At 45.5% G+C, this 14,119-nt stretch overlaps 1 protein-coding gene across 6 annotated transcripts in view; it reads right to left on the bottom strand.

The window, feature by feature from the left end:
- Window positions 1-14,119, bottom strand: part of AUTS2 (activator of transcription and developmental regulator AUTS2) — a 1,097,126-nt gene that overhangs the window by 171,991 nt on the left and 911,016 nt on the right. The gene's annotated exons all lie outside the window — the stretch shown is intronic.

Genomic DNA, 14,119 nt, shown 5'->3' with positions numbered 1-14,119 from the left:
AAAGAGTGGGCAGGTGTGGGTCTCAGAACTTTTCTTCTTCCCCAGTGAAGGGGAATAGCACGTCCTATGAACCAAAAGCTTCTAGTGGGCAACAACAAGCTGAGTCTGTTATACCACATCTGGTGGAGCCCGGAACACGGTCACATCCAGGGGCACCCAGTTGTTCTCATCTGCCTCGGCACTCTTACCAGTGGGGTGGGGGGCAGAGCAGGTGGTATCACTCTGTCTGAGCCTTACAGAAGCAGACACACCTACTCAAGTCATGGTACAGTCACCCAGGACTAGCTCCAGTATCTCCTAGGTCTTAGTTCAGTGTTCTCTTACCACCCAGTGTTGCCAATCTAGGTGAATTTGTAAATCTGGGTGAGGAAACATTAACTGCAATCCCTTTAACTCTGCATCAAGTCAAATAAAAACAATTTAGTAGGCACTCCTAAAGTGTTATAAATATCCATACGATGAAACTAAACTCATAAAGCTCCGCACAGAAAAGCTACCCACATGAGGAAAGCTACATGGTACAAAACACATTTTGCTTACTACTAGAAGAGTTTTAAGTTCACAGTACAAGCATGTTTGTTACCAACCAGGAAATCTGTTTATGTTTAGTTGACAACTCAGAAACGATTTCTCCATTTCTGCCACATCACTGGGAGATTTCGGCGCCCAAGGACAAAATGCTTTCATGTGTTTAGTCACAAGGGCTTCTGTATTTATGACTTAACAGAAATTTCTTTTCAGTCGTAAAAGTATGATGACTGGATCAAAGGTCTGGAGAGACAAGCTTAGGGCCGAGGAAATCACCTTATCACACAATGCTACCCTTCTATTCAAAACAAATCCTTATGGCAGCCGCCATCACTGTTGTGCTTCTAGCTTGAGTCCCTAAACTCAGGGAACAGTGTGTCCCAAAGCAGTTCTCCACTTAGGGAGACAGGAGACTGTAGGAACAAGCAATTCAGACTTGGAAGCTCTGAGGTGAGCCCACTGGGCCACCAGCCCTGTGAACTCGGCCAATCACTCGCCCTCCCTAGGCCTCGGTGTCCTGCATGCGAGTAATAAATGAGGCAGCGTCGTCATAGCTCCTTGCGAGGGTGACAGCAGTTCCAAAGAATTGCTTTCTAGCCCGAGGGGGTCGTCAGTACTTCTTGGGGCGCACTCTTCCCTCATCTTAGGGGCTCTTAACATACGCAGATGTAACAATAAGCCCCTGGCCACTATTTGGTAGGTCTATTAACCTGAGTGCAGCCATTTGAGACGGAGGTCAGGGCGCGGTCTGAACATAAATCGCAGTGGCCCCTATGGCCTTGCCTATGCAGACTGCTCTCACTCCTTTCTGGGGAGGAAAGACACGTTGCTGGGCTCTGAGTGAGCGGATGGAGCCACTGTTCTGGCAGGGAGCAGCTGAGGAGGGAACTGGAGGGGAAGATGCTTTTGTGCGAGGCTTTGTCAGAAGCCTGAGAACCACTCTCCTTCCTCCCAGAGCCCCCTAGAGGGGGATGAGCTCTGTGACAGAAGCTGAACAGAAACTATCAATCATATACCCACGACTTTCTGAGTCATTTTTTCAACGGGGTTTTACACACACACGGCCTGGCTTTTGATTATTCTCCCTGTGAACCCGGGATGCCCCTGGGTTCTCACCCATGCTCTGTCCATAGTGGAAGAGCCGTCGTTTATTAGTTCTCCCATGGGAAAATCCATCCCCCAGACCCAGTTTTCCTGAGGCTCGAAGGAGTGGTTGTCTAGCGGTGCAGCTACCACTCCACCCCCCTGGGACGCTAGGGCCAGAGAGGGCCCTCACTGCGGAAGTGCCCGCCTTTTTCCTGTCACAGCTCCTGTAGGAAATGCTCTAAAGGGATTTTGGAGGACATGGGGTGTCCAACGAATGTTTCAAAGTAGATGCTTCACTTTCAGTGAACATAAGCTTTGTAACCTCTGATATACAGATTGCGGTCTGAATATGCTTAGATCTCGGAATGGAAGGATTCCTAAAGAAAAACTCCAGAAATATCTGAATTCAGATGTAAAGAAAAAAAAAAGTGTGAGAATCAAGAACAAAGCCAGTGAAAGCAGAGGGAGTGAATAACCTTTCACTTCAAGCCGCTTTCCCCACTAGAGACACTCACGATCTGCGTAGCGCGATTTGATGCAAATGCCTCTCAGAAAAGAGCCAGTGGATAATAGATAAAAAGATTATCTGTGACATTATGAGAAATGAAAGTTTAAAAATGGCTACAAGTCCCATAGAAAAAACCCTAAACTTAATATTCAGTCTTGTTGAAAGGCACTAGTGGAGCTGTGTTTTGTTCAGCCCCTGGGGCCCTGCCTCTCCCGCCATTATTCTAATGCCTTCCCCCAGTTCATCAGGTCTCAAAAATCTTTCCTGCTGGTTTCCCTTCACTGGAAACATTAGGTCCAAGAAGCTATCACAGCCCTGTTTCTTTGTCCTAACTTGACTCTGATGCTGAAATCTAAGTGCTACGGCTCCTGCCCCTCTCTCCTGCCTTCCCTGCTGTCCCCCTCTGTGCTAACCCACCGGCTGCACACTTGATTTAACAGATGAATTACAGATTCCAGGCATGGGTTTCCAGGGCAGGAAAGAGTCTGATTTTTGTCCACGTCTCTCTTGATTGGCTCAGCACGGAAGTCTTTCATTTAATGGGCCAGGTCCTGCTGAGAACACCTCTGCTGGCACCACACCGATTTCTTTCTTTGCTGGAGAGAGGAGCAGAGATTCGAGAGAGATTTTCCACCTTCCAGACTGCTGCTGCTCTCACCAAATATCATTCTTTTTAAACAGAGCATCACGAACATAACCTGAGACTCCAGGGAACGTTTAATTCATTTGACCAGCCATCTTTGATCTCCAAGTTGGCTGTGGTATGGAAGAACCGATCTGAACATCTAAGCCTTGAAAACATGCCTTTGTCTTTCACCCAAGGAGGCAGCGCCCTGCCCTGGGTCTGCACGAACGTCTGGAGTTGGACTAATTGATTCAAATCCCGGCTCTGCCACCTGCTAGCGGGGAGAAATGTCTGAATTTCTCCATTTGCAAAACGATTATTAGATTGAATCATATAAAGTTGCTGATATCTGACTGTATTTTTATACAGTAAGATTATTAGATTGAGCCAAAATTGCCAACATTGGACTGGTTTTGACATACAAAAATGGCAATTTCATATGACTCCTCCAAAGATATACAAGGTCAGGCAATTAAGTTTGCGAACTCATCCTAGAAAATGTGCTACCTACCTCACTGCTGAATATCACTACGGTCACCTTTGAAATTCTCCCCTTGGGAAGCTATGCACCGATGCCAGCACCTAGTCCACCCTTCAAAGCAATTTTGGAACTCTTTTTCTGGAATGGCCTTCAGAGCTGTTCACTATATTACCCTTGATGTCCTGAGTGTCCTCAAAATGTCTTCCTTTCAATATTTCCTTTATCTTTGAGTAAAGAAGTTATTGGGGGCCAGATCAGGTGAGTAGGGAGGGTGTTCCAATACAGTTATTTATTTACTGGTTAAAACTCCCTCACAGACAGTGCCGTGTGAGCTGGTGCATTGTCGTGATTGACGCAACAGTAATGAATTGTTGGTGAAGAGTTCAGGTCATATAACTTTTTCATGCAGCCTTTTCAGCACTTCCAAATAGTAAACTTGGTTAACTGTTTGTCCAGTTGGTACAAATTCATAATGAATAATCCCTCTGATATCAAAAAAGGTGAGCAACATCACTGCAACAAGTTCGAGAACTTAATTGTCAGACCTCGTACTTCAAAGGGTGTCTGTAAGGAATAAGCAAAAAGCCACACAAAGTGCTTTGCCGGAGTGCCTGGTGCACAACATGTGCAAGGAAAGGTTAGCTGTTGCTATTATTGTCGAGAGTCTCATATTAGTCACTTGCTGCATGCAGATCACTGTACCCAGTGCCCCAAAATAAAATGCTCAAACCTGCTTGCCAGCCACCAACTGCCTGCTCAAACCGTGCTGACAAACATCATGACGGAAAGAGTGAGAGGTGCACTTAGCCCAAACTCCACATTCTCACGACCCTATCTTTTGTCACATTTCTTCTTGAAAATTCCATTCTCAAGTGGAAAGGTCTGTCTCTGTCTGGGGCCATCTTACCCACTCCCGATCGCTCTCATAAACTAGGTAGTAGGACTGGAATGACACCTATACCTGCTTAGACAGAGATTCCAGAAATGTGCTAGAAAATACATATCAACCGTAAAGATGCAAAAACAAGGGAGTGGGGGGAAGGGTGGTGGCTTCTCTGTGCCGAGAGCCAGTCTCTGGAAGCCAGGCAGTTCTGAGATCAGGATCAGATGCGGTGATGGCGTTTGCAGGGAGGCTACGAGCCTACAAATACAGCCTACCAGGCATAAATACAGCTTACTGAAGGTTCACGAACTAGAGGAGTCCTTCAGATTTCAGCATGGTGCTTCCTTGGCTCAGCATGCAGCCAAGAACGCCCTGTGTCCCATGGCCCCTCACCCGAAGGCTTCCCCTATTTCTCTTTGTGCTTCCTCTTTACTGCAAGCGGTGGAAGAAAGGACCTGAGTTATTGCAACTGTTGGACTCAGAAGAAAATAGAAGAATTATGAAAATCTATGGGCAAGTGCTGACCTCAAGGACACAACAGTAAATGTCAACCTGCCATTGAATGTGACTGAACAGCAGAGTCTGTGGAGGCAAATCCACCCAGAATGCACACCTTTGGGTTTTAATGCTGGGGATGCAACCCTTACTTCTGAGTATGAGAAACATCAACGCCAGGTACCTAGTGCCAGTTACCACATGTCCTCCTGGAGTCCCATCTACCAGCATTCTACGGACATCAGTGCAGAGCTTTGTTCATTCTTCCAGTGACAGCATCTCGTAGCCAATGGTGATTCCTGAGATGCTTGGCTGTAAACGTAACCTCCTCCGTCCCCACACACACTCACACACGTGCACTCTCACACATACGTGTACAGACTCACACATGCACTCCTATATTTTCATGTAATCATTCCCCATTGGCCTAATCATAATTATCTTGAAAGCATTTTTTAAAACTTACTTTTAAATTATGAAATATTTCTGCCTGCAAGAAAAGTAAAGGATAATACAGGAATATATGTAATAAAAATCTACATAGCCACTGTCCAGCTTAAGAACTATATATTTCAAATAGCTCCTCACTGGGAGATACTACCACTCACTTGGTATTTATATTCATAGTATGGTACTTTTGCTCTGTATGTATATGAATACAACATTATGAGGTATTGTCCTGCACGTTTTAAACATTCTCTCATTGCTTTTGCTCAGCATGTATCCTTCCACAACTTTTAAACGAGAGACTCTGACTTGCTGGGCCCACGATGCTTTGTGATTTGCCTTGAACGACCTGGCTAGGTTGTGGGTGAGAGATGGGGTGACCATATCATGTAGCACCCAAACTAGGGTGTCTTTAAGAGTGAAAGGGGTTGCTATTGAACTACACTATGCATAAGCCGGGACTGTCCCAGGCAAACCAGGACATACGGTCCTCTCAGCGATAGCAGGTCAGTTCCCGTTTTAACACCGTGTGTCATTAGCATGTCTGGTTAGAAGCCTTTAGCCAGAAGTGCCTGATGGGCCATTCTGAACCAGTCACTTAGTTTGTGCCTTTTTATAGCAGCAAGTCATTAATGAGCACCCCAGTTTCCTATTAGTGAAACGGAGACTTTGGAAGAAAGGGAGGGCAGAGTTCTAAGCACCCTCCCCCACTTGCTGTTACAGGCCTGTGTGTAAATGCTCAGAGCACAGGAAAACCCAGCAGCCCTACAGAAAGCCATGGAACCCTGCAGAGCACATCCTTCCTGTGTGTCAGTCCCCATTTCCACATCAGGGCAGGGACAGGTTGCCCCCTGCAGGACCCCCGAAAGCTGACTGGTCAGGACTCTCCAATGCTTTTTCGCACACAGCGTCTTAATTATCCTGTTTCTATGGAAATGAGCTTATTGCTAATCACATTCTCTCTCTGCTCTCCACTGGTTACTGATGTACCCTTCAGATGCGAAATAGTGCTGAATTTGATATTTGCTAAGTAAGTAAACAGAAACCAAAAAGAGTAGCAGAGGAGTCGGTAATTTGGGCTTCCATTTGGTAAAAAAAAGACAAACCAGACCCTGCGTTTACAGAACACGAGAAGCAGACTGTGGAGGCACCATGAGAACCTACACACTCTTCAGGTTGTCCTAGGTGAGGGTGACACCGTGGGCAGCAGCCTGCAGGGTATCCGAAATGACGGCAGCAGACCAAGGAACCGCCAGGCCCAGGGCTGCTTCGCGGCTCACTTGCTGCGCCTGCCTGTTTCCGGCAGGACACAATGCTTCTCCCCTGGGCCCCTCCCTCCTGAGGCACAGCCAGCGCTTACAGACCCGGGACAGGGGACCCCTCACTTGTAGGGCTGCCCTGCGCCTGCACTCCCCGTGGCTTTCTCCAGGCCTGGCCTTGGTACTCTGCCTGCTTTGGCTGCGCCCCAGCTTGCCACCCAACATGCCCTCCTCATTGTGGCCCAGTGTTCAGGCATTAAGATGCAGAGCCATTTCATCGAGGGTTGTTCCCCTCCCAAACTGCATTTGACCAGTTTCATTTCTGCCTGAAATTAAAACACAGAATTTATCAATCCCAAGCTGTCACAGCGTGAACGAAACGCTAGAAATAAATCCAGTCTAATGACAGAGCGACCTGGAGACCTCAGTGGGAAACACGGTACTTTGTTTAATAATTACCAGCCTGTTTCGGGCTCGTCTGCCAACGCAGCGGTGTCAGACGCAGCAGAGAGAAGTATTTTTTCCCCCAGATTTCATCCTGGGAAAGACTGAAGCCATTTAAAACCAGACTGGACGCTTTTGATTCACGTTTCTGATATTAAAAGCGGAGCGGCTGTCTGCAGGTCTGCTACGAGGCATTACTTCAGTGCGAAGAAATGGGGTGGTGGCAGGGATCCAGTTTACTAATGAACAAGCTTATCTGGAGGAAAACAGCTTTCCACACCATAACAAACAATGAACACCCCTTCGATAACAAATTCAATGGTAAAAATATAGCACTGTACATGTCACAGTCCCATAATTTAATGGAGGCACTTGCAGCATTAGTGGTTTACATTAATTTTTAAAATTAATTTTGTTTGGCCCGCAGGGAAAATATTTTCTTTTTTGTGTCTGATATCCTGCAGCTCATTAACACTGCTTTCTGCTGCTCTGCAATCCTATGCATAATCGTCCTCCTGGTAGCCAGGGGCCGTTTTGTTTTGTTTTGTTTTGTTTTGTTTTTTAAAGAAAGCTGGAAGAGGGGCAGAAAGCAGGCTTTTCTGTTTCCTTCTAGAAGGAAAGGCTCTCTGGGTTGGACAAAGCTTCATGGCAACCCTGGAAGCAGGACCTTTGGTATCGGCGGCCATGGTGTCCAGAGGGCAGCTCTGGCTAGACCCAGGGAGGCTGTCCTCTGCCGCTCACTCCCCCAGAGCTGTGGCTCCCAAACCGGATGATGCTCAGAATTACCTGGGCAGCTTCTGGAACGACAGAGATTACGAGGCCCCAGCGTGTACCCATAATTCATTTCCTGTGCCTCCCACCCCTCCCCTGAAGGGGTTAACAACTGGCTACCAAGAAAACAGGCCCCCTCTCCCTCTGCCTGGGGCATGGAGATCAGGGAATTCACTGCTAATCACTGCGGTTGTGATTTCTGATTTCAACTGGCAGCAAAGAGAATTGAACTGGAGTCCCCGGAGAGCAGCCAGCTCCATGAGGCAGACCTCGAGCTTGTTAAGCTGTGGTGTTGCCGTGCGATTATCAATTTTAAATTAATCTCCTCAGTCTCTTTAAAGTGGTTGCTAAAAATATAATCTCTGGGATATCTTACCGTAAGACTTAACTAAAGGGAAAAATTTGGATACTAATTAAGTGCTTCCCTCTGTCTAAGCTTCCTGTAAAACACTTCTGGAGACTGGGGCTAATCCGCTGGCAGCCAGGGCAGTCTCAGGTCTGAGGGAGCTGGTTTATAAGTTACACACTTTCTCTAAATAAAATTTAAACAGGCAATGTACATTTGGACAAAAGGTTAAAGATACAGTACTATACTGTATTAAAACAAATCCTTCCCTATTTTTAACCCAAAGAGGTTTGAGAGGGAAAGCCAAAAAAAATTGTCTAGACATACTTTTGCTAAGCTCACGAGGGAGTCGTTACAAATTCACTTTATAGGGACATAATCTAGGTTATATATACAACACTTTTTTTTAAAGGCAGCAACATGATGGAACAATCTGAACAAAGGTGAAAGGAGTTCTTATTCGTAAGAAAGGGGCTCTCTGTGGAAACATCTCTGGCTCTATAGAAGGCTCTAGTCAAAAGCAGACACAGTTTCTAAAAGCTACTAAGAACGATGAAGAAGCAGGGAAACTAACAGCAATTCATGAACAAAACCCACCATTCTACCCACACTCTGCAGCTTTCTGCCAGATGAAAAGACACTTCTATGCCTGGAGTCCTGGGAAGTGGCAAGTGTCAAGTTTCCCCAGGAGGAAACACCCAAGGTATTTTTCCTTCCCGTTCCCCTGACCTTCCTATTTCTTTGGGCAGCATGGTGGGAAGACCCGATCATTTAAGGCAAAAGCCCTTGAACAAATAGAGGTGTTTCTGTGTTGGAGCCACTGGAGTTGGAGAATGCAGGCTTCTGGAGGGCCCAGCAGGACGCCCTCTGCAGGGCTCAGCGGGGGTGCTCTGTACACTCAGCTTGACAAGGAAGAAGGGGGTGGGTGGGAGAGACAGAAGGGAAGGGCATGGGGGAAAGGCTACAGATCTGAAAAGGCTGAGAGGATGGACTTCGTGATTTTTCCATATAACCACACTGGGCCTCCTTTAATAATAACCACAAAGGAAACCCCTAACTTTGTAAAATTCTATTGACTCTATAACGGCCTTTCTTTAATAAGAACAAGGAAGACAATAACTTATTATCTCTACCACCAACTAGATGTATGACCTTGTAAAAGGTACTTCACATCTGTGGGCTTCTATGGTAGAAGTGGGTTGGGTAAGACAAACACTAAAATTCTGATTTCATTATTCTAGGTAAAAGTAAATGTGGCTAGATACAAACCAAAGCTCAATTCTGGCCCCACCTTTGACCAGTGATGGAAAATTGGAATGGAGACATTTAAAACAGACACATTTTAACTGTATAAACAATATAAAATCTAAGGGCTTAAAAAAAAAAGTCAACCTCACCACATCAAAAAATTGCTTGAACAAAGGTGGAATAAAAGTGATTGTTAAGTCTCTTTTACACACGTGGAAGGTTCTAAAACCTTTGCTGAATGAAAATATGGCTCCCTGGGACCCAGTTAGTGGGGAGAAAGGAGTCAGGACAGCGAAGGCATTTGTGGTGAATAATGAGCGCGGGGTGCATCTTAAAAGACTACTTGTGGGGGCCGCCCGGTGGCTCAGGCGGTGGAGCTCCGTGCTGCAAACTCCGAAGGCTGCCTGTTCGATTCCCACATGGGCCAGTGGGCTCTCAACCACAAGGTTGCCAGTTGAATTCCTCGACTCCCGCAAGGGATGGTGGGCTGTGCCCCCTGCAACTAGCAACAGCAACTGGACCTGGAGCTGAGCTGCGCCCTCCACAACTAAGATTGAAAGGACAACAACTTGACTTGGAAAAAAAAAAAAGTCCTGGAAGTACACACTGTTCCCCAATAAAGTCCTGTTCTCCTTCCCCAATTTAAAAAAAAAAAAAAAAAAGACTACTTGTGCATTCTGACGCTGCTAGCCCAGTGATTCTTGACTTTTTGTTGTTGTTTTACAGATCCACTTGAACATCTGAGGAAAGCTTTGGACCTTCTTCTGAGGCAAATGTATAGACACACAAATAAACAAAACTTAAAATACATTTTCAGGGCATCCCTGGGCTCCTTGAAGCTTATCTACAGAACCTGTAGTGATGCATTAATCACAGATAAAACCCGTTTTAGGCCTACACATCTATTTACCCTCCCATTTGCCTTGAAGGTGTTGCTGTTCCCATTTGCCAAAGAAGAAATTTATTTTTCAATTAAAAAAATGACCTGATTCTCCTTGCACATGGAAGCAGTTCTATGGGGAGTATGGTGTGTTCAGCCGGAGAGCAAAAGGTGGACCACAAAAGACCTGCAGTTGTGGCCGTAAGGCCTGAACACCTGCAGAGGTAGGGCTTGTATCTCAAGCTTAATTCGGAACCCATTTCCATAGGAGAGAATTCCTCCCAGCAAAGAAGTAGTTGCTCCCACTCCATTAGAGGCTGCCCTCCGTCTGCCCTCCTTCATTCACCTTTTGCCCTGCCTCCCTTCCGGAAACACTAATAGGAAATGCGGTAGTGAGGGGAGGATGGGCAGGGGCTCCCTCCTGGAACGTCAGGGATGCTGTGGCCCAGACGCCGACCCCATTCCCACTCAGCGGGCGGCCGTGCGACTGCACAGGGCACATCTGCAGAGCATACGGTCAATATGAAACCAGCCTGGTTTCCAGCTCTGAAACTCCACTGTTTCAGGGGTTGCAAGAATGAAACTGTCGAGTATGGTCACTCTAAGTGGCATTGGGCTGCTGGCAGCTAAAAGCTGGAAATTTGGTTCGGTACCCAATACGTGTTAGAGAAGTATGATTCCACCAAGCCAGTGCTGGTTATTTTCGAAGGCACTCTGCAGCTGTAAAGTGACTAAAATGGTTGCTTTCTCAGGGACCTGCATCCTGGCACGAAGGCATCTCTGAATCTGTCCTGCTAAAGCAATCAACCTTCACAGCAGCCTGCTTTTCAGAGCAGTTGGTCATCCTCCATTATCTTTCTGCTTCTTCCAGGCTGATTATGAATAATGTCTGAAGAGGAAAGAAATGGTGGCTCAGGGGCAGGTTCTCCCCCAGTTTCCACTCCAGCCAATCTCCCAACTAAACGGGTCCAAAAACCTCTCCTCAACAAAATGACAAATGAGGCACTAAATCAGCAGAACTGTGAATTCAATCACTTAGCTGAATGGAGAGAGCCCTACAAGATGGACTCCATCACACTAAGTAGCTTGACTCGTGTCAGGAGAGAGCAGTCCAGACCATTGGACGAAAAGCTTGAAAACAGGATTCATTAATTGCACTTATTCTGTCCTATCCCTGGACAAGGTAGGTTTGAAACACATGTCTCCAACACTTATGAAGATGTGATGGAATGTTCCATCAGTAAGTATGTGAACAAGACTGCTAACCTGATTTATGATGAGCTAAGGCAAAGAATAAGAAACAAGACAGCACCAATTTTTGTTAGCAAATTGGTTAGGGAAAAGAGTTCCACTGCCTCAAGAAAAACAATCCTTAAGAGCCAAACTGTTCATCTCAATCTCATCTGGATTATTACTTCAAAACAAATTAATACTTACTAATGTGATATTTTATCAGCATTGACTACTGAATCGGCAAATTTGATTTTTCTAAAATGCTCCTCCCTTATCTTTTATTTAAAGGAAAATGTACCTTAGGAGTCTTAAACTTATTAGTTTGGCTTTGGCTAGCAACATATCTGACCAAGTAAGTACCTAGGGGAAAAGAAATTAATGGAGGTTATATCTCCATAAAAGAGATAGGCTTCATTTAAAGAAAATAGACTCAAGATAATCTGGCTAACTGTAGGCAAGAACGATGTGGTTAGGTCTACCACGGAACGGCCTTGTGTCTTAACTCTACCAGACGTTGGGAGAAGGACTGAAGAAGAGGGATCTGTTTTGTATTTTATAATGAACTCAATGGCAAATCTAGAAGCAGGCTAATTTTTCAGTGCTCTAATTTACTAATTTTGTGGTTAGAAGAATAAGAATTACTTTAGCAAGATGGGATAAAAAGAGTCCTGGAATTGGAATAAGGACATTTGATTTCTAGTGCCATGTCCATCTCAGGTAACTATATCTGTCAAGAGGAAGAGAATGGGCAAAGAAAATGTATGCTGCCCGGACTTCCTCTCCTTCATGCCATCCTTCTAGCAGATATCAATAACCAATCTGGCCTTTTATTCCCTCTTGGCCCACAATTGTCAACACATTACACTACTCCAGGTAACCACCTAAAGACTAGAGCTAGCAGGACAAGTGAAATCTGTCTGCCAGCTGCAGAATAGAGGAGTTTCAAGGTCTTTTTTTTTTTTAGCTCTAAATTGTTAGAATGCCTTGCAGGATATCTTCATGTTCTACTGGGAATCTACTGAGGGCAAAACGTATACAGACAAGAATGCTTTATAAGCTTTATAAGGAGAAAAAAAATGGAAAACTTGGCTTAGTAAATTGTTTGCATGGCTCCAATGATGGGAGAAACGGAAAAACAAGGGCTGCCATACCTGAGCGTCTACTAAGACAAAAGGACATGTGTCCTGGAACTAAGTAACTAACTCTGACCATACTGTGTACATCAACGCATATCAACCTTGTTGATAAGCCCAAAGTGCCAACAGTCTCAGAAAAATCAATATCAATTATCAGTTAGGTAGCTAAGACTCGGAATAGGTAACATGGGGTATCACTTATTCTGCCCTGAACCCGAAAAGGATTTAAGTTTGCTTTAAAAGATAATGAAAACTATTTTTTAAAACTCTTGGTAGAGGAAAAGGAAAATAAACAAAGTAGGTATGCATAGCAGGGATAGGAATGAAGTTTGTCAGTTAGTTGCCACTTATTCACTGGGTGACAAAACTGGCTCTGGGCTTCTAGCAGCCTTGTGAGGAAGGTAACCTAAGCACTTGCACAGTTCCTGGGGGCCACATGATAAAGAGAAGCCAACTATTCAGAAGAAGCTTGATTCTTCCTGACTCTACAACCAGCATGCTACTTCTCTCGAGGGTCTCCATAAAGAAAACAACATCCAGTGTACTAAACAATATGTTGCCACTCATGTGTCCAAAAGTCCCAGCAATGAGGTTCGCGTGGCTGTTAGCGTGTCTCTGCAGAGCAGATGGTGCCATTCCAAATCAGAATGCAGTCAAGGTTAAGTCTGGTCCCCTGAGACTCATGATCTGGAGTAAGAGTTCCCGAAGTACAGTCCACGTGACCTATGAAATGTTACAGGTATTCAAAGGCCAAACCTCATTGGTAAACACAGCGTATTATTACCACACCTGCCCCACCCTTCCAAATAAATTTGCCTAATTTGATCTAACCCAATATGCTAAACAAAATCCTTTATCCTAGGGCCATCTATTAGTATCTTATGGGAAGAGTACTCCAGGAAAAACTTCAGAAAATGCAGATGTAGAAGAAGAGGACTGCACAGCTTTTTGGAATCCTTCTCAACCACTGCTCCCCTCAGGGAAGTTCTGAGAGCAATGGGATGACAGTGAGTCAGAAAGGCAGTTCCTGGTAATTACCTGGAGAAATTCACGTCTCAGCTGCTGGTCAGAAACGGGTGTGTGCCGCAGCGGAGAGCCACATTGAATGTATGGACCAATCAGGACGCTGAAAGCTGTATGCTGTGCAACCTCCTAAGTGTTTAGATTCCATGACATCCTTCCTTCCCCCCAAAATGGAAGTGCTGACATGGGCGAAGGACAAGATGGAGACTTCAAGGACAGACAAAGGGGTCACTGTGGTAAGAGTGAAACTTGTAGTGGGAGGAATGGTGGCTATAAATAGAGCTGAGCTGGGGCAGCCGCTTCCCTGGATCTCTTGAATCCCTCTCTTTGACCCACTTCTTTTTTTTATCTCAGAGGGCCCAGAGGAGAGCGGGCCACTCAGGCTGGCCTCTAGTCCAGGCCCTGTGCTTTGGGGCAAGACGGGTCACTGAGGCTCAGTCAGAGTCCAGTAGGAGATTATACTGGGATTTGGTTCGCAAGACCCAGCTGGTAATAAAATACAGTGGTACCTCGGTTTTCGAACGTAATCCACGAGTTCTGAAACGTTTGAAAACAGCCAACAGCTAGGCCTCAGGATCTTACACTCAGCGGAAGCCGTGTGACATGTTCGACTTCTGAGTCGTGTTCAAAAACCGAAGTGTTTACTTCCAGGTTTACGGCATTCATAAACCAAAATGTTCGTCAAGGGAGACGTTCGAAAACCGAGGTACCACTGTATGTCCATTG

Source organism: Rhinolophus ferrumequinum, chromosome 7 (assembly GCF_004115265.2).
Source record: "Rhinolophus ferrumequinum isolate MPI-CBG mRhiFer1 chromosome 7, mRhiFer1_v1.p, whole genome shotgun sequence".
In the NCBI taxonomy this organism is placed as follows: domain Eukaryota; kingdom Metazoa; phylum Chordata; class Mammalia; order Chiroptera; family Rhinolophidae; genus Rhinolophus; species Rhinolophus ferrumequinum.
Note: the sequence above shows the minus strand (reverse complement) of the source record. Positions and strands in the feature narration are given on the sequence as shown.